We start from the raw sequence: 23,046 nt of genomic DNA on the forward strand, positions 1-23,046 counted from the left end.
ATATCGAGCTCCACCAAATAAAAATAAAAAACATGGTAAATATCCCGTTTTAGATACTGTTAGTAATAAAAATAACCATGTTAATTTAAAATCTTATACAGTATTACTACTAAAAATTTATCTTTAGGAATCGTAACTACAAGTTAAGCTTATTTAAGTGTTTGAACAATTCAAGTATAAATTTTTAGTTCTCGTAGAACACTATTTGGGACCCACTGAACTCTATTAAGTTCTGCTCTTCCGAAGTAGTGGAACTTATATAAAGTAATATTATTAAAATAAAACGCATAATCAAATTCTGGTGACTGGAATACGTCGTTTGGAACTGTGAAATATAGTTCGAATACAAATATACTCGAATTTACTTTACTCGAATAAAGTAAAAAGTAAAGTAACCTGTCCACTATCTGTCCACGTCCCACTTCTGGGCTAGGTTAGCCTGACAATGTTTCCCTTCACCGTCGAGCAGGTAAATTACATGCAAAAGATAATCCCATGAAAATTCCTTGATGTTTGTTCGGGTTTCGATCCTTAACCCTCCTTAATTACATTATATTTAAAATTATGCTTTATTAAAACAGAAGGAATCAAATAAAACAAAGCGTATCTTTGACGCGAGCGAACATCGACTTCAGTAACTGTTGATAGAACTGTGAAAACATTAGTGGCTGATGAAGTTACGAATAAGACTTTAAGCGAAACAGTTTCGCTTATTTCGCTTATCCCGTTTATTAAGCGAGTTATCTCACGAGCTCTGTCTCTAGAGATTTGATGTGCTGATAACTATATAGAAACGCGGTTGCTGCTATGCTTAAATTCAGCCCAATTCGCTGTTATTTGCAAAGCGGTGCTTGAAATTTATTTTTCAGCATCTAGCAGTGCGTGTTCCATACATTTTTTTATTGTTATATTTGTAGCTGCATAGACATGTTGTCTGTTTATTTTATTTTAATTGGTATTTTTTTATTTGAGTTGTTTATGTTTTTATTACGTGGCAGTATCAGAATTTAGGTTTCAGGATATTTTTTTTCTTTTATTACCGAAATATGGTATTCATATGCCATATGAATGTCTGTCAATGTATTTGTCTGCATAAATTCCCGGAGGTATCATCATTGTTTCGGAATATGTCCTCGAAGGGGTTTGTTTATATAAGTTACATAGACCACTATCTTTTAAAATTTATCTGACAATTTTCAAAGTCGATCGAAAATAAAGAAACCCCATAGGATAGTAAAATTTGGCAAAATTAAGCGTTTATTTTAAAATTAAGTGATATTCAGAAATAAGTTATCCTCGTGCCACCACATTTGAAAGTCATTTTACAAGACTAAATAAAATGTAGATTCTATAAAGAAGAACCGGCGAGAAACTTAGCAGTTTGTTTGTTGGCTTTGTTCACAAGTACAAAAACTATTTGTGAATAAATTTGGCTATGTAAACTTTGACATTTTATGTCGATTCATTGCAATTCATTAATTCAACGAGCGACCAGGAAAGTATTGGCGCCATTAAAATGCTAAATATCTGAAGTTTAGTTAACGACAGTAATCTATTTGCAATGGGAATCCACTTGAAATGGCAAAAGATGTTGGGACCATATATACGGTCAATGTTTTTTTAAACAAGGAAATCTATGGGTATCTAGTCTCATATGAAGTATTACATCTGTCATGTTCAGATCTCAGCTTAGTAACCTTAACATTATATTCTCTTTCGTAAAAGGGATTGGTGTGAATTGAGCGCCAATTTTAGAATCAGACGCGCTCATTGGTTAAATCAAAAAGCGCGCATTTTCCTCTCTTGTTACAAACATCCGTCCTTTTACACGACATCGCCCAGATATTACATGAAAGCAAAAAATTATGTTACACATAAAAAGCCGTATAATTGAAAAATCCAAATATACTAATAGACTCTTAATAAAAACATCGAAGTCGTGATTTTACAAGATTATATCAAATGTAAGGTTACTAACCTTGTAACCTACTGCGAAAAACCGGCAAGACAATCAACAATTACCCATTTCCAATTAAGTAATGTAGGTACGCCATTCCTGATAGTTATATTCCGGTAGTCCAAGTCGTACCACAACGTAGAACAGAACGGTAACTATTATAACTAGATAATAGGAACTCTGACAGCTCACTCGTTCCCGATCGAGTCTGACGATCATCCGGCCACTACAATAGACAACTTCACACATTGCCCGTAACGAATCTTACACTTGTGGACATAATAATGACGCAACTTTTAATGATACAATTGTTTGTATTGTTACACTTAACTTTTGTAAGTTTCTTTTTCAATTTGTCGCCACAAGACTAAGCTAGCGCATCATATCGATGTACTACAGTTTCGAAGAATGCGAAAATGATTCTGTCGATAGAGCAGTTTGTATATTTTTTGTGTTAATTGATATGGAGCGTCATTCGAAGACCCCTATTCTAAACAGCATTTTTTATGATATGGATAGGTGCACGAGCAAATGGGCCACCTGATGGTAAGTAGTCACAACCACCCATACACAATGACAATAAAATATTAACGATTTTTTACATCACCAATGCACTACTAACTTTGGAAACTAACATGTTATGTTCCGTGTGCCTTTACACTGGCTGATGTAACCGTCAAACAGGAATACAACAATACTGAGTACTACTGTTTGGCGGTAGAATATCTGAATGGTCAGTACCTGCCCAGGCAGGCTTGCACAAGGCCTTATAACCAAGCATTGCGGTAAAAAACAACAACTTTCAGTGTTGATAATTTGAAATTCTTATACATCAGCGTCGAAAGTACTTCTTTAAGTCTTCTGGTGATTTAGTCTTATATAATAATTAATCAGCGCACTTAAATAAAATATGAAACGCTTTAAAAAAACCAACAAATATACAATAACGATCGAAGAATACGTTTTTTAGGTAGTTGGCTAATGGGTCATTGTCACCTGGTAAGTGGTCACCACCGCCCATAGACGTTCGTATTACGCCTTATATCACTGTTTTTTATGCTACTGCTACCGATTATTTAAAATAATCGTTAAAGAGCGTTTGTGTGTTGAAGGATATTACAACACTAATGACTTCTTAGTTGATTGCGCACCTTGGGAATGACATGATCGCCTCCAAACTGTTTCAAATAACGAAAATATATTTATTATTATTGTAAATGAATTGTACATCAATACATAAAATACACATTTAAAAAAATATATTCCGCTGAGTTCCTTTCGCCGGTTCTTCTCTGGTCCGAGGTATTTCCGAACGGGTGGTAGATTTTTGACTATCAATAAGCAAGTGTAACACTTTTATATTTAAAAAAAGATTTTTGTCTTTGATTTCACCACCAGCCTTGGGAATCAAGATGTAAGATGAACCCAAAAAATGTAAGTGTTGTTGTTTAGCCCTCGAATAATATTAAATAAGACAAGTATTTAATTAGGTGGACTTGCACAAATATATGTCCTTAAAAGGCCCCGCAAATCATTCGTAACATATTAATACAATATTGAGTAAATTGTAATGGGACGACCTTAACATATACAGATGTAACCCAGTTAAATAGAGATGAGATCACTTGTTTGTTTCAGTCAAATTGAACTTCGCTACTTATCTCTATTGAACGAGTCTAACATCTGGTTTCTGCTGCTATACTAACTTTTTTCGTCAGGTCTTCTTTCACTTGGATTCCGTAACTCGATCTCATGAACATTGATGTGTATTAATAAATGTATATACGAAAAGAAATGTTATTTATTTAAAATTAAAATATTCGTCTTTGATACAGGTTCGGATCTAAGGGTGATCATTTTTTTGTTTTTTGACACTTGTTTAGTTTAGTGCAAGCCTTTCTGGGTAGGCACTATCATATATTCTAACGCCAAACAGGAGGACCTAGTATTGGTGTGTTTCGGTTTGAAGGAAGGAGCCAGTGTAACTAAAGGCACAAGGGACATAATATCTTAGCACCCAAGGTTGGTGGCCATTGGTGATGTAAGGAATGGTTAATATTTTATTCAACGCTAATGTCTATGAGCGGTGCCGACCACATACCATCAGATGGCTCTTTTCCCCGTCCGTCTACCGATATTTTATGATATAAAGAATTAAAATACAATAATAATAATACATTTCTTAAAACAATTATCATACAACAATACAAAATATTTTGCTGTTATTATCAACACATTTTTGTCTTTCGTTAGGAGCGTGTGGGTAAAATTCTATGCTATAAATAATAAATAATTGATAACCCCAATACAGAAAATACATCGAGTAAATAATTTATATCGCTTGGTTGCTTACTGTAGTCCTGTCTACTTCGATTTCCTGAGATGCAATTTGTAAATGTTAACACCATCTCATTTTCTAAAATTTATATTCTTGACTTTGACATCTTCATCTGAGAACCTTAGCTTTCGACCCCGAAAACTCGGCTGTAAAAAAGGGAGCCCATTTGAGAGCTAAGAAGGATGAACCTCATATGGTTGTCATTTGCAAAAATACATCTTGGCGTAGGTCTTTGAGAATACAATGGGTACACCTTTGTGAATCTGCCATTCATTTAAAGCTATTAAGATCAGATATATTAATATAAATCCCAAATCATACAAGAATATTCCGCTTTTCTTAATGTATCCCTTATAATATTTACAATTAAAATAATAGGATGATTGAAAATCGACTCAAATCTGTAACGATAAGGTCTTTATTACTTTGTGATGTTACGTGGAACACTCATCGAATTTTCTCCTACTGCTCGTTGAAGATTTTTCTTAATGGATCGATTGAATATCTAATACTTCATAACAGCACTTTCCAAGAGCATGGTATGAGTTGTATGTTAGGTTGTATTTTATAAAAAACAATACTGTAGCTAATCTTAAGGTGTAATTATTCTGTCCTAAAGTGTATACAAGAAACATCGTTGTCTCGCGTAGCGGCGTGGTATAGAGTTCCTAAACTATTCCACTTAGTACTTATGTTAGTGCCTTGATTGCTGCTGAAATTTTACTCTCCGACTTGAAAACGTTATTTGTTTTATATTTTAAGAAATTTAATGTAGTAACCTCATTTAGTTACTAAATCTAACTTAATGTCACTGTGCCATAGTCAAATGACTCTTCCCTTGACATTGAGTACAGATTGAGCAGTATTTCATATGAAGCATGTATGCACCTTCTCCTTTATTTTAAATTAAAGTAACAACCATTTAAAATTCCACTACACTCATATAAATACCAATCATACTTACTAGAACATGTATGTATTCATTTTAACAATTAACTATTTAAAAAAACGAATAATATGTTAAATTAATCTTTTGATCGCTCGTCCACGACACGCCATAAAAAGCTTAGTCGTAAGTTTAAAATTTTAAGTAATTTAACAAATTGGACGGAGGTGCGGTCTTTGTTATTGGTTAATTCGTACATTTTTATAATTTATATAGCCCATGACACAGAGGCAGTAAAATAATCAGACATTATAGCCGTAATGGTTTTGTAACACGCTCTATTAACTAACGGATTATTGTGTCATGCAATGATTATGGTGATCTGGGGGGAGTTGTACAGTTGGTACGACAATTGGTAACTATTTTAAAATGTACATTCATAATAAATTTGGAATTAAATTATTATTCGTGATTTTTGTTCGAGCGTTTTGTCGAGAAATATTAGTAAACTATTGTTACATTGCAAATTACCTATAGACACGTATTGAGCATAATGAAAAATAAGTAGTTCTTGTTCGGATTTGAATAAGTGGTCTTCAATTGAGATTTATTGATTCTACCCACAGTTTGTCTCGCCTCTGAAGTTATGTATAATCAGTATTTATAAAAAAAAAAAAAAAAATAAACTTATTCAACCCAATTTTTTTATAAATAATTTTATATTTATATTAACAGTAATAGTCCAGCGACAAGATGAGGTCAGTCTGAAGCAATGATTCTGTAGTCATACCTTTGCTTAATTTATTTTTATGATTCATTTCGTGCTCGGCACTGAGGGAAAATATCGTTAGGAAACCTGCATGTGGTGTATAATAATCTGCCACGTGTTTCCACCCATGCAAATTAAAATAAATACCTACAGTCCACTACTAAGGGTTGAAAACTAGGAATGATGTACATGTTTGTCTCAATGGGGTGTCACATTTGAGCAGCGCGTATACCCTAAAGTTTCAAAATTAAATACATTAATAAAAAAAATATATTTAAAATTATCATACTCCTGAACTTAAATATATATTTTTTAATTCCTGCGAAATAAAATTTTCCTCACATCTGTACGTCCATAGCGGTCATTATATGAAATAGCCCATCATTGACCATCCCATATGAGAATAATTTACTTGCAATTGTGTTAAAGAAATTTGATACAAGCAGTTATAGAATTGGTTTTCGAGATTTAATCGATTCATAATTATTTATTCCTTGTTTTATTTCGTTATTGCGTTTGAAATTGGAACTCGATTTTTCACTCTATTGGTGAAAAAGAGTAACTACTGAGTTTCTTGCGGGTTCGTATCGGTAGAATTTACTTTCTAGCCAGTGGTAACTTTTCATTTAATTTAGTACTGTAACACGACGATCCAAAAGTGCTTTTATGAGCCTACTTGAATAGAGAATATTTTGATTTTGATTTCTCTTCTTGAAAAGTTTGGATGTAATTCAAAATTTACTCCTTTGCGGGTTTAGTAGATGCACATGAGTCGACGTTTACTTCACTGCCGATCTGAGATAAATTATAAATACAAATTCAGTAAAAGAAAATTAATCCATATGATGATGTGCTACTGATTGATTTTGGCAACGGTGGATAACAAGAAGACCAGCGAACAAGATAGGATATATTATAGCTCAAAAATGTGTACGCAAACACAGATGTACTGTAAAGGTCAGGTTCAGGTCCTACGGCTTTACGTGCTATTTAAAGCGTATGTGTGGATTGCGTATTAAAGTGTATGTGTGGATAGCCAGAAAAACTCAGTAGCTTTTGATCGGTCCTACTGCCTTATATCATTATATCAACGAGACAGTAATATTTAATGAGAGTACCTTACAATCTATACTATGTTATAAGACTCTTCTATGTCAATTCTGTTATTATTACAATTGATTCAGGCAGCCAAGCGTGATTGAGTAGCATGTTTAAACGATGTATAAATATTCATGACTAGCTTCTGCCCGCGACTTCGTCCGCGTTGATTTCGGATTTGTGACAGAATTGCGTATATCAAACGGAAATCAAAATAACCCATAAATATACAAAATATATAATTTTTAAATAAATAGAAGTAAAAAGATGTTTTTTATAAACTTTGCGAAAATTATGAAAACTTTATAACACTTTACAGGTCATGGATGTGTGTGTGTGTGTGATGTAAATAGTTATATTATGACTTGATTTTCGATTTTGTAAACTTATTTACGGACAATTTTTTTCGATACATATAATAAATCGACCGAATCTGTAGGTGTACATTGAATATTTTTTGAAAATTCAAAGCTTATTATATTTTTATATGTTTAATAGCGGTCAACCGCGGCTCCGCCCGCGTGGATATCGGTTACCGCTGCAAAAAGCCTACCCAGGAAAGACACGGCTAGCAAAATGATTCCCAGGTCAATTCACAGACACCGACACTAACATCGACGACGCAGTCATTATCCGCAGGCTGCATAGATGAGCCGAGATGGCCCAGTGGTTAAAACACGTGCATCTTAACCGAGGATTTCGGGTTCAAGCCCAGGCAAGCAACACTGAACTTTCATGTGTTTGTGTTTATAATTCATCTCGTGCTCGGCGGTGAAGGAAAACATAGTGAGGAAACCTGCATGTGTCTAATTTCAACGAAATTCTGCCACATGTGTATTCCACCAAGACGCATTGGAGCAACGTGGTGGAATATGCTCCATACCTTCTCCTCGAAGGGAGAGGAGGCCTTAGCCCAGCAGTGGGAAATTTACAGGCTGTTAATGTAATGTAATGTGCATAGATTGTCTTTATATGGATGTTAAAGTTGTTAATGATGAAAATATTTAAATATAATTAATACTAAGTTTTCACTTCTGCCGGCAGTACCGGAGTGCAACCCGTTGTTTAGGATAGATAACTAAAGCGATTATTGTAGAGCTTCTCTATACACAACATTTGATGTTAAATTATTTTCAGGTAACAAAATATACTAATGGTCGGGAGCCCCGGCCGCTGATAGAGCAACGTAAAGTTGCCCATACGTAAAACATTGTTTTCGTAATTTAATTCCTACTAATTTGAATGTTTGCCCCTGGGATTTTAATATCGTTAGTGCGAAAGAAATTTTTACTGGAAATTGGAGTCTTTTGAAGGGTATAGGCAAATTAGTAGGAATCATGGGTATTCTTGGTATGTGAGCTAATTCACCAGCTGCAGGGCCGGTGATAATAATCTTCGCTACTATTAAATTATCTTTTAGCTCCTTTATAAGAAGTCTCGTGCCATTACACATGTTTGGCTTAAATTTCTGAGAAGCATTATCGGCGTGCCAACTTTTAACGACAGTTCATGAGGTGGTAGCCCAGCGGGGTTAAGAGAATTTAAAAAATCCTGGGGGTAGTGCACTATGTCCTCGATGTTAGTGACGGTGTCTATGTATTTATAGCACTTAACTTCACCCGGTAATTTCTGCATAATTAAATTGTTTATTTCGTTGACTGTTTCATTCCTGGGAGAAATTATTTTGATAAGGATTAATAGCATTAGTAAAATAAATGCATTTAAATGTAATCAAAAAAAAAATTCAAGATTTTTAAATAAAAAAGTGGTTGTTATGCCTTACTCGACATTTTATTTATTTATTGGAACCACAACCAAGTTTACAATTATCATTTCTTATAGCTTAAATAGTACATATCAGTTATTGTAAACTCAACAACGATGGTCACATTATACATAACAAAATAAAAATGATGAACCTGTTTAAGAATTAAATATTAACAAATTCAAACAATACATTTAATCATTATTGTGAAAAGATACGGCAGATGAAGGCAGTAGTTTTAAAGAAAAACGAGAAAAAAAAAATTAAATATAAATATTTTGTTCAATATATGAGTACAAATAAATACATATACATATATACACATACATACAATACACATATTTTTAAATACACATATGTCTACTACTTATTTAACCTTGAATCCGAAAAACCCAAATATCTTACGGAACCCTATGTTTTACAAAATAAAATTTAGCCTACGTTACTCGTGGATAACGTAGCCTTCGAATGCTGAAAGATTTTTTTTAAATCGGTCCAGTAGTTTTTGAGCCTATTCATTACAACCAAACAAACAAAGTTTTCCTCTTTATAATATTAGTATAGATTATTAAGATTTGTAATTTCATGTATAATTGATTTTTATTTATTGAAGTGAGTAAAATAAGGTAAGATGTTATGTCTCTTTTGGTTGTTATTACACTGACTCACTAACTCTTCAATCCGAAACACGATAATGTTAAGAAATACTGTTGAGCGTCAGAATAATTCTATTTAACAAATCAGATCCATCGGTTCTGTACAACCGGTCGGCGTTGCTTCGTCTAACGTCGAAATGTTTGCTATTTAGACTTCTCAAGGGGCCGTCAATCTATTAATGATTAGTTTTTTATTCCTCTTAAGTTGCCCTTTAAATAGATGTTACCTTAACTGCTATGGTTTTATATTACCACAAAATGTATTACAATTTTTATTTCATACATTAAAACCGAGCTTGCAAAATCTAAGGAAATGCTTAAAGATATTATTTCCAACCAGACTTTTATATCTAGTAGAATGCTTCTAATATTTTTGCTGTGAAATTTTGGCTGTACGGAGATGAATTTAAAATGAACGATATTCTAGCGAGCGTACCCGGGGGGCGAGGCTAGCAATAAATCAGCCGGCGGACGGCTCCGAAACGCCTTAACACTGCACTCACCGACATAACTACCGTATACATATATGTCTATATATATGTATTCAACTGAAATTTATTCCTGTGTAGAGACATTCTGTTACAGTTTAGGTATTTTAGATTTAATAGTACTTTCAAAATAATCATTTTGTTTGTTGGACGTTAATGATACTGGTACTATTTATAATGAGATTCATACCTTTGTAATATTGAATGTAAGAATATGAATTAATGTTAATGGACAGACACAAGACCTATGAGTTTAGTTTTGAAATATTCTAAGTGGATTAATTAAATAAAATTTAATAAATAATAATCCACTCATATCGTTAAGGATATTGTATTGACATTTGATTTATCACACAGAAGACTCAAAGTCAGAGTTAATAGTTTGATAAAATATAAAAAAAATATTTCGCAAAGCTTTAGAAGATATCTACTAATCGGTATATGTATATAGATCTTTATATAAATAAATATCATTTAAAAAAAAATGAAATTAAAGATAAGATACAACAAAAGTACGGATAAGAGCTCTGTCGAGCTACAGAGATAACAATATAAATTTCTTTCCTATATCTGTATAACTATGACATTCACTTAAAGCCTAAATAATAATAATCATCTAAAATATCACAATGTTATTAATAAAGATATATCAGACTTTAATACTATTCAGTTCAGGATTTGAAAAACCGAGATTATGTATTGGTTAATTATTATATAATTAATATTCCAATAGACTGGAAAGAGTACTAAGGGGATTATCTTTAATAATAATATATAATAGTAACAGTCTGTAAATTTCCCACTGCTGGGCTAAGGCTTCCTCTCTCTTTGAGGAGAAGGAAAGAGCATATTCCACCACGCTGCGCCAATGTGCAGGTGGATTCACAAGTGGCAGAATTGTGTTTAAATTAGACATACTCAGGTTTCCTCACGATGTTTTCCTTCACTGCCGAGCTCGAGATGAATTATAAACATAATTTCGCCGGCGGTTTTTCCGAACCGATACGACTTAGGAACCTTCAAGAAAAGAGCGTACTCTTTCCTGAAAGGCCGGCAACGCACCTGCAAGCCCCCCGGTGTTGCAGATGTCCATGGGCGGTGGTAGTCACTTTCCATCAGGTGAGCCTCCTGCACGTTTGCCACCGCTACTACAAAAAAAAAAAAAAATTAAGCACATGAAAATTCAATGGTGCTTGCCTGGGTTTGAACCCGCAATCATCTTCTTAACATTGGGCCATCTTGGCTAACATCAACAGGGATTATCTTTACAAAATTGAATTAGACAAATTAATGAGATAATCAGTCTAATAGCACAGTAAATAAAATATATTCAGTGACTTGACATATGGAATAAAAAACAATCGTAACATCAAATAATATTGTCACATTAAAAAAGAAAAAAAAAAATTTATCTGATTCTTGAATCGCTCTGAATCACGAACACCGCATAACAATCCATTGCGTAGTAAGAATCTGACGGTACAGACGGACCGAGATTATATAATCAAAGATTAATTTGAAAAATTCTCCATCAATCAGACTTTACGTAAAATATCACGATAAGAGAAAAGTCCACACAATCCGAAATAATTCCAAGCGCACTGCACTTAGTGTAAGAAAACGTCCTGTTTGGCTTCAAATTTGATATTCCATCTATTGGAGTAGCGTTTTTAATTAGGCACGTGACGTGTTGACTGATGAAAAGCTACGCGATCCGGACAGTTTATGATATACTGGAAATTGTAACGCACTGAGGTAAAAACTGAGCGTTTGTTATCACCCATAATATAACTAATACATTTGAAATGTCACAAAAATTCAGATTTAAGTAACAAATATTCCATAAGAAAGGTTAATTCATATGGGTTACAGAGTTACGAAGGTAAAATCAAATCAGATTTAGATATTGTTAATGTATGTATCCGTGTTTATAATGGATATATTGTTCAATATAGAGATAAAAGAATACCACCCTTTCTTACGAAGGGACCCCTATGACTGTATAATTGTATTGAACGTCTTAAAATATAATGAAACTTTATTTAAAACTCATTATAATAAAAATACGAATAGAGTTTTTAACTATTTATCAGTTGTTAGTAATTCACTCATAATATATTTTTTATCAATATCGACGTTACTTTGTGCGGTATCGAAATAAAAGACGCCGCGTTTAAAACGTCAAGTGCGTCAAATCCATTCATTTTATTCGTGTTGGGAGCACACGAAAAGTTTTAGGTGTCGCTTTTTTGAAATTGCTACGTTTTTCACAACGGTATCTGACTAAAATATAAAACCAGATCCAGGCACAGACATTTCGGCGTGCTTTTTGTATAACTGTATACTGAATCTATGCCAACGCTAGAGTGATTTATGTATTGTATTTTATAAGTGGTTTTAGAAGCTGATAGAATAAAAAATAAGATGCTAGCGGTTGTCTGAAGTTACTAACTTTGGTTTCGAGTTGAGATCGAGCGTGGAAAAATATTATTGGTTACTCGCTACGTGGTCAATTTAGATGTTCCTTATATTTTACTGAATTATGTGTTTAAAATATTAAATATGCACGGCATCCTTTGCAAGGACTCTTTAAATTACCTTGTAAAATTTTATCTGAATCAATTGCTGCCTCATTGGTATTTTAAGGCTGCAAATATCGAGGTTCTGGGTTCAAACCATGAGTCAGGTCATAAAAAATGTGAGCGTGTTATCTTGTCAAGAAATTTGCAGTATCAACCCGAAATTTCGATGACAGCGGTATTTCACTGTTTAAGTCCTGACAACTTAGACGGCGAGTCTGCTTACTATAAGAAAAACTCCCTCTGCTCCTATCAGATTCAGCATTAGCAGCCTGCATTAGCGTAAGCACTCGCGAACTTTAATACTTAGCGGGTATTATCATTATATGCTGACATTTATTTTAATTTTATCATTTGTAGTGATCAGTCAAAGGGCATCAGAGCCGAGATGGCTCTGTGGTTAGAATGCATGCATCTTAACCGATCATTGCGGGTTCAAATTCTGACACCACTGATTTTTCATGTACTTAATTTTTGTTTATAATTAAACTCGTGCCCGACGGTGCAAGAAAACATCGTCAGGAAACTTCCATGTGTCTAATTTCAATGAAATTTTGCCACATGTGTATCCACCAACCCGCATTGGAGCAGCGTGATGGAATATGCACTAAACCTTCTCTTCAAAGAGAGACGAGGCCTAGCCCAGCAGTGGGAAATTTACAAGCTGTTAATGCTATGTAATGTTAAAGGGCATAAAAGTCTATTAATATAAAACATATATAAAAACATATATTTTTATGTATTAGACATATAAATATTAAAATAGAACAGTAGCAAGAGATCTCTTAGCGCTAATATACTTTACTGTACGCCTTACGTCTTATTTTCTCAGGCGTTTAGTTAAATCTCGTTATATCTCAAATACATAAAGGAATTGAGACTATAATAAATGTAAACACAATATTTTATTTACATAAAACGTTGATAATTATATTATTATATTATAAATAAATTTTATTTATTTTGGGATTATTAGTACTGCGTCCACATTCACAGTAAATAAACATTTACTGTGAACAAAAAGTCTACAATCTATAAATTTCTATGTAGATTATTTATTTCTAGTCTAAGGCCGATCTGCAGTTTATAGTTAGATAAATCAACAATATCTATTACATCATTATTTTCAAGGTAAACGTGTTTACTTTATTAATTTGGTCTACATTTTCATAGAGATGCACCTATTGTGTCCGCTGGGAGCTCCGACGTCCATAACACTGTGCTAATAATGCCGTGACACACTATACTAACACAACGAGACGTCGAACAACGGACGAAAGTTGTTTGAAGTCACGTTCGTACGTACGTTGTCCGAGGTATCGTAATTTTATAAAATATAATTATATTGGAAAGTTCTGTATTAATCAGATTCTAAGTCTTTTTGACGGCCTTAATAGGCTGGATGAGACAAAAGTATCTGCTCACTCACTTAGATGTGCCATCTCAGTAGCTTGGATATAATCAAGCATTGGACGAAGCAATACTCCGAGTGGATACCGGAGCGGCAGATCCTGGTCCCGAGATCAGGCGATGATATCTATGAAATCAGCGTAGATGGGGTATGTCTCCTTTTATGATACCGTCATGATCCAGAAGGAGACAGAGAAACGGAACCGGATCGGACCGATCTCACTCATGTGTATGAAAAGAAGGGAAAGAATAATTCCTTGTATTTCTGCGTCTCGCAAAGACAGTAGGAACAATTCAACATAAATGGAAGTCATTTCTATATTATGTTATATGTCCAATACCTTACCGTAGTACTGCAAACTTACATACGTCAGCTTCGGAAAATATTAAGGACTCCGGTTGAGGTTGGCTCCGACTGGGGCTTAAACCTTTTTCTCTTTAATGTCGTGTTGGATTGCCAACTCATCGGACTATATTGTAAAAGTATTTATTCTGCATTTTCTAAAGTTGTTGTAGATATTGATTTTAGCATTAAAAGAAGTAGTTTGTCTTATGCATTAGTATTTAAAATTAATTAATAAAAAATAATTGAATATAAAATCTCTATAAGGTATTTGACAAATGCGGTCTAAAAATATAAATCTATACTGAAGAAAAATCTGTACATTTAGTATCGCTTGTGTTAAAAAACTTCCTGTAAATAAAATAATAAAATTATAAATCTACTAAAAATATTTGGGGTTCGTCTGACGTTATATCTGACACCAAGATTGATGATAATTTTAACAAATAATCTAAAAACAGATGTTAGACACCAATAACATTAATATTTTGTGTGGTACGTTCTTCCATCCAATTTCACTAGAAGCCATGCATCATCTCAGCTTGTCACAACAATAACTGCCGTAAATTCAGCTTTAACTGAAATTTTCACAGTCACCAGACGTACAGGAATTAGTTTGGGCAGGAGAAAATTTTCGTAGATTTATTATTTTAAAAGCTTTCTCATCCTAACTGAATCACTAACTCATCGCCTTCATTTTACTTTGTCTTAAAAATATCTTATTTTCTCTAACAAAATAACTAACTTCCATTCTTAGTTACGCTCTCGGAAAATTCGTATAAAAACATCGTAAATAATTTGCCGCCTAAGTTACTAATTAGACATTTTATTGACGCGCCAAATGACAATTATTAAAAGTTCTAATACATAGACTTTTTTTTAAAAAATATTATACGTACGAGTATATATATTTTACATGACATGACATTTATATTTAAAATATTAGCCTCGAAAAGTGTTAATTGATTTTATAGCATTTTTTCAGTTGTCGTTTTCCAAAATATGGCAAAAATGTCTAAGTGAAAAATGTTACCTTATCGTTTCAATTTAGAGTACTAAGTTGCACGTACTATGCATTTTTTGTAGCCACCTGATAGTAAGTACCACCGCCCATAGACATTGGTGCCGTAAGCAATTTAAACCATTTTCCATCACCAAATTGATGTTATGTCATTCACCCTTCAAACCGGAACACAACAATACTAAGTATTTCTGCTTGGCGGTAGAATAAATGATACGTGGGTAGTATATACACAGACGGGCTGGTATATAGCCCTACCACCTAGTAAAATATTACACCATCTAGCAGTTACAATGACATATAAAACTTTCTCCACAGAAAATAACACAATCGGCTTACCCCAGTCTACTAATATAATATTTATTACTTGCTTTGTATGTGAAGTACGTAAATATATTTATGAACAATTGAAATTACTTTAAAAAACAAAACGAATAAAAAATAAACTCGAAAGTGAAGTGAATCATCTAAAGAGAGAGTTACAAAATCATTCATCACGCGATTTGGCAGCCGCTTGGCTTGTTTTTAAATAATCGAGTCGTCATTTCCGGTGTGATTGTGAGCGGGCAACGTTCCAACATGGCCGCCGGAAATTGTCATTGCGATGTATTTAATGAATCGAAATGGAAAAAATGTTGCTTCCCTCCCCCCTTGATTGTTATTAAGGCTTCGCAATTACTTGGCATTTGGTTTTATGACGTTTGATATTGCATGGTGTAGTGATTTGTAGGGCAGGACTATGTCCTTTTAGATGTTATACGGGTGATATTAGTCGTTTAATAAGCGAAATAGATATATTTTTGTCATATAAAATGATAATTCGATATTGTTTTTGTATACAGTGGTCATATATTACTTGGTTTTTTATGAACTGTCTTTTTACAATATGAAGGCGAGTAGGCTTATGGGCTACCTGTAAGACATATTAACAGTTCAGTGGCAGCTAAAATGTTGTGCCTCGAGTTACAATGACTCATTAACCTTACAAACCAGAACATGATAACAACACTGAATATTGCTGGTTGGCAGTAGAATAACGGTTAAGACGGTGGTACTTATCCAAATTAACTTAACAAGTTTTTAAGATGTAATGAGTTTTATATTTCCTTCTGTTGTAAAATATATGAAAATTGTCGTAACAAGACATGAGGCCTTAGAAATTTTTTCAAGTAGACAATTTACTCAAACGACTTCGTGCAAGCCCGCCTGGGTATATACCACACATTCATCCGAAAATCTACCGCCAAACAGTAGTACTCGGTATTGTTGTGTTCCAGTTGAAGGGTGGTTGAGCCAATGTAACTACAGGCACAAGGGACATAAAATCTCAGTTTCCAAGGTTAGTGTCTCATTGCCTGTGTAAGGAGTGGTTAATTCTTCTAACAGCCCTATTGTCTATTTGCGGTGCTGACCACTTACCATCAGTAGGCCCATTTGCTCGTTCGACTACACATCACACGCCTACATATAAAAAACTTACAGTATGAAATGACTATTGGTAAATTTATATCTACATGGTGAAATTGTTTTGTTTTTTATATGATTCAAGTTAATATTCTAGATAGTTTTCAAAGTACAAATTGGACGAGATAATAGTTAAAATATCATTAAATATGACATATTTTTTGTCACATGACGATGACCTTCTCGTCGAGTTTAGGCGGATGAAATGAATACGTTGGCAACGTCTATTCCCATACCAATCCTATACTAATACCATCAAAAAGCTAGGGAGGACGACCAAAAAATATAACCACTGCAAACTTCCTTAAACCTTACCGTCAATACAGAGCCACTGGTCCTTTATTAATAAAAATTAATCACTTGAAAATTAATTACTTAATGTTAAAATTAGCAAATATTTAAAAGGTTATTAAGGTAATTTATCGTTCAAAAGGAAAGTTTCGATTAAGTTCCCCAAAAGTTATAAATGCCTTTAATGAACTAAGTTGTCACAGGCAAAGAAAAAATTCAAGTTACAAATTAATTAGAAAAAATGTGTCATAATATATTTTTTAATTATCTTTTTTTTTTTTTTTATTCACAAAAAAATATACGATAAGGCAACGAAACTCCAGATGTGAAGCTACTTTTTTGAAAGAAATCTATACTAATATATAAAGCGGAAGAGTTTGTTTGTTTGTTTGTTTAAACGCGCTAATCTCAGGAACTACTGGTCCGATTTGAAAAAATCTTTTTTTGTTGAATAGTCCAATTATAGAGGAAGGCTTTAGGCTATATAACATTACGCTGCGACCAATAGGAGCGCAGCGACAGTGAGAAATGTTGCAAAAACGGGGAAAATTATTCACATTTATGGACTTTCGATGCGTGCGCAGCATAAACGTTTTAAGTTACTCAAAAAATGTGTATGAAAGATATATTCCTCTTTTAATAATAAAAAAAAAGTCCGTGACACTATATGTCTATTTGTTAAGAGTGTGCTAGCAGGCGGGGCGCGGCGGCGGATGAGGGGGAGGCGGGTCAGCCCCGCCGCCGCGCTCGCCACTCTCACCCGCGGTGTAGTTCTGCGAAGTAGCAATGCACATAACGACTTAAAAAAATTAACATTCTTAATAGTTAAATTATTTATCAAAATTAGGTTTTGTTATCAGCTTATTTGCTCATTATTTTTTATCGTTTAAAATCGGTTACATTTAAATCATAATCTGCTGTAGTTTTCACTTACGATATAAGATAAAATTTCAATGAACATTCCTTCGTACTTTGCAAGTAAACAATTCAAACGTTTCACGGTATAAATAAGGTATAAACATTACATTACACACGTAAAAAAGTTCAAAATGGCGAGCGATACTTTCACCGATGCAGATTAATCATCACTGAGAAAATAAATTATGCAAATAAGCAAATAGGTGAATATCGTTTAAAATGACTACACAAATAAATTAGTAGTTCAATATTTCAAGTAATTTCTATTACGTTCAAGCATATTCAACACGGTTGTACTATAATCACCTTATGAAATAATAACACCAAAGGAGAAACAATCTAAACTTCTTATTGTTCGGTTTGTTTATCTTATTACGTTTAAGTTAATATTGTTTGTTTTCAACCGACTTCAAAAAGGAGGAGGTTATCAATTCGTCTGTATTTTTTTTTTATATGTCTGTTACCTCATAACTTTTCACTGGATTTTGATAATTTTTTTTTGTTTGAAAGGTAGTGCTTCCCGTGGGGCCCCATTTTAATTTTATCCTGTTACGATGATGGTATCCTTATGAAAACGATATAAGTCTTAAATGTGCATTATGTATGTGCGCGATAAATAGGTGAATAACTCAAAATTGTGCCAACCAATTTTAATGATTCTTTTTTTATTATAAAGGATATACTTCAAGGGTACTATGGTGAAAGTTTGGTAAGGTTCTGAGCATAGGATCCATGACAAAGTAACGGTACGGAAGGGAACGGAACAATTCTAAGGAGCACGTTAGCGATACTCGGCCGAATCTTTTAGAAACAAAAATTTTGACAAAAAAAAAACCGACTTCAAAAGAGAAAAAAAATAATATGCTCTAAAAAGTAAAAAATAATTGCTTATTATTCTACAACTTAATAATCAAGTAACTTATTCTACTTACCAATATGTAGGTACGTTCTGTGTTTCCACGCAAGGAGATAAGTATGTACCTACCCACTTTAAATCTAACTTAACACAAACCTATGAATAACAAACAATGATCACAATATTTTTTAGATTTATACTATGTAAAATGAAATTAAAAATATTTAGACTATTTAAAAGTCAGCAAAGTTATTACGATAATATATTATAGTTAAAATTATTGTTATTTTTGGAGGCGGTGTCAGCCAAGGTAGGTTTGTAAATATATGATATACTCTAAATTTGTAAATCTGGTCTATCGATAAATACACTTCTTGATGTTTTTTTAAACCCTATACGTACATAGTGGTCCTATATAATGACAGAAAATTGGAATCAAAATTGAGTGTTTAAGCAAACATGTCTACCGTCAAGTATTACAATTCATGAACTTTTCTCCTAATCCAAGACAAAGAAAAGTCATTCAGATTTACTATTACATTTCCTGTTGAACGTTTTGTTTGTTTTGGCAGAGTATGAATTTTGTTTGTGATTTATTTATTTACAATTGACTTTTTCTTTTGTCTTACATCCAGATGTCGATACACCTGCATCGAATTGTTAACAAAAAAAATATTCGCAATCGGACACTATTGTACAATATTTCTTTTATGTTTAAGAAAAGGGTTGTCATAATTGACCGTATAACAATAAGCAATAAAAACACAGATGTTGGTAATTTATTTAGACAAACTTTACCGGTAATTTTAAGAGGAACTAGAGCAGACATTGTAAGGTCTTGCCTTAAAAGTTCACCGTTATGGACATTTGTCCATACCTTAAAACTATCTACGAATATGAGAGCACATTTGGGGGGAGGAAGTACAAATTTTCCTTCAAAGTTACTTTTAATAGGAGATGGAAAAGTACCTCATTCTGAAAATAAAATTGAAATTGATCGCGATTTAGGAGAAAAAGTGACTAGCATAGAGGATTTAATATCAAAAGTTTACCCTAATATCGTCGAAATAGAAAATAAAGATTACCAATGGATGTGTCAAAGGGCAATATTGGCGGCGAGAAATAGTAGCGTTGACGAAATTAACGACCTAATTTTAACCAAACTTCCAGGCGATATAACTACCTACACATCTATTGATAATGTAATGGATCAAGAAGATGCTGTCCATTACCCACAAGAGTTTCTCAATTCTTTAAACCCGAGCGGCCTTCCACCACATTCCCTGAAGTTAAAAATAGGTGCTGCGATAATTTTACTCAGAAATCTTAAACCACCAAATTTATGTAACGGGACCCGCCTTCAAGTAAAATTCCTTCGCAATAACGTGATCGTTGCAACAGTTTTGACTGGTCCGGCAGTTGGTCAAACAGTGCTTATACCTCGCATCCCAATGATTCCAAATGATTACCTTTTAATTTTAAAAGAATTCAATTTCCCATTAAGTTATCTTTTGCCGTAACCATTAATAAATCACAGGGCCAAACATTTAAACACGTAGGAATCGATTTACGTCAAGACTGCTTTTCACACGGCCAACTATATATCGCGTTGTCAAGATCGGGTTGCGGGCAAAATCAGTATGTTCTTCTACCACAAGAAAATAAAACTAAAAATATAATCTACGCTAAAGTACTGTAAAATATATTATTAAATCTTATTGACGATTATAATAACAAAAACCAACGTGAGCAATCAAACGATAATCATGATAGTGTTTCCGACAACTACGCGAACGAAGTCGCGGGCACAGCTAGTACAATATAAATGTTCTGATACTAAATGGTTAGTAGTCGAACAAAAAATAGATCACTTTTACTTGCCTCAAAAGCGATTTCATTCTTTTAAGTTATAGGTAGGTGGAAGGGCAAAGGGGTTACCTGATGGTAAGTGGTCACCACTACCCATAGACTTTGGCACTGTAAGAAATAATAACAATTTCTTCCATCACACGAATGCGCTACCTTGGGAGAAAAGATGTTATGTCCCTTGTGTCTACACTGGGTCACTCATCCTTCAAACCATAACACAACAATAATAAGTATTGCTGATTGGCGGTAGTATATCTAATGAGTGGGTGGTACCTAGACAGGCTTGCACATAGCCCAACAACCAAGTAAATTATATATATTTTTTAATAGTCTGATCGTACTGAGAAGAATTGTATTTTGAACAGGACAATCAAGGAATTAATGAAACGGAGGTGAGAAACGTAATGAAAGGCATTTTTTAAATTCAAAATTCTCTTCCAAAACTTAAAATTTAGAATTAAACAAGCCCAACCTGTACTATCTGGTCCCTCACTCCCATAATCCGTTAGGACGATTAATCCGACACGACCAGAAAAATATTTTTTTTTATGGTTTAGGTTGGCGGACGAGCATACGGGGCACCTAATGGTAAGTGCTCACCACCGCCCATAGACAATGGCGCTGAAATAAATAATAACCATTCCTTACATCGCCAATACGCCACTATCCTTGGAAACTAAGATGTTATGTCCCTTGTGCCTGTAGTTACACTGGCTCACTCATCCAACCGGAACACAACAATACTGAGTACTGTTGTTTGGCGGAAAGAATATCTGATGAGTATGTGGTACCTACCCAGACGGGCATGCACAAAGCCCTATCACCAAGTGAAAGTTCACACACAGGACCAAAGTCTTTACGTGAATTTCGAGGCATGGGAGTGAAATCTCCGCCGTCAACCCAGGTCATCAGGATCTACAAACGTATGAGCTAGCCTCTTGACCAAGAGGGCATGTATGTAGGGCACATAGACTTACAATGCTCAGCCAAACACAGGACTTAATTTTTATATGCTATCATTTGTATTTATATTATATTTACACCGTTATTAAGCCAGCCCACTTAGTTTGTAGGTAGCAAGCCAATGTTATGAAACATTGCTATTTTTAGTAGCAGAAATCTTATAATAATTGTGTGTAAAATGTTTATGTGACACGTCTATTGCATCTTATATATAAGGCCGGGTCGTATGCCGTGAAGGCAAACGGGCACGTCGCTCATCCCGTCACGTCCCTTCACGCCGCCGCTATCTAGTCTCTTGTGTGGATGCGGCGCGTATCTATACTATTTTGCGATATAATATAACAATAAAAATAATATATTCGTTATAATTAATTCGTACATGCTATATTGTTTTGTGTTTATTTTCTTTAACTATAAATTATATCAATACAAATAAATTTCTTTGTTTTTAACGGCGTACCCGTCTCTTACAAAAGTAGTGATTCGATTCCATTATCAAACATAATATATAATAATACTACATAAATATTGTTTTATATATATATTTAAATAATTTTATCTTCGTCCTAGTAAAGAGGGAAATTGACTGTAACTTCTTGCATCTGATTATAACCAAGACAGACTTGTTTATAGTTATTTAAATTGGAAGGCACCCCATGTAATTGGTGTTCGATGTTGTTGAAACTTTTCCCCTTATTATTCATTCCTTAGAACTGTTTTAAATTGGGGATAAACGAATTGTAACATTAACGTGTTTTTATTTAGAAATTATGTATTTTTGCTAGTCCGCCTAGTAGACTTGGACACGTGCTGTGGTTAAGTTATACTTCCAGTTATATATACTATAACTGGATGATATATAGCACGATAATGTTTTACCAAAACCTCTGAAATGCGCTGAATATATGATAATATCATGGCCACTTTTGAGCAGTTCTTACGTGTACGTTAAATTATTTGTTTTATAGATATAGAAGATTATTATTTTGCTTACGAATAATGTTGTGCTTGACGTTGAAGTAATATGACGAGAGAACCTAATCGTGCCGGATTATATTCCACCAAATATGTATCTACCTAACGGCATTGGAACAGCATGATGGAATAAGACCTTGGGAGCAATTGCACTAACCGATAATGGTTACGATACGTTGGCGATTCTGACACTCATAAAATTAAACTTTAGTTGAATGGTAATTGGCATAATTGGAATATATTTATAGCAACCAGAAGCGAGGTAACACACAAAAAAAAACGACTGGCCACAGGCTTACAACGAATCTGATGATGAATGATATTGAATTGGAAGAAGAAAGGCTCCAATGATCTTTTTTTTGTGTCTGTTTGTTGTTTTGCTCTTGGCCCTACTGGCCTT

This window comes from Vanessa tameamea, chromosome 18 (assembly GCF_037043105.1).
Source record: "Vanessa tameamea isolate UH-Manoa-2023 chromosome 18, ilVanTame1 primary haplotype, whole genome shotgun sequence".
Lineage (NCBI taxonomy): Eukaryota > Metazoa > Arthropoda > Insecta > Lepidoptera > Nymphalidae > Vanessa > Vanessa tameamea.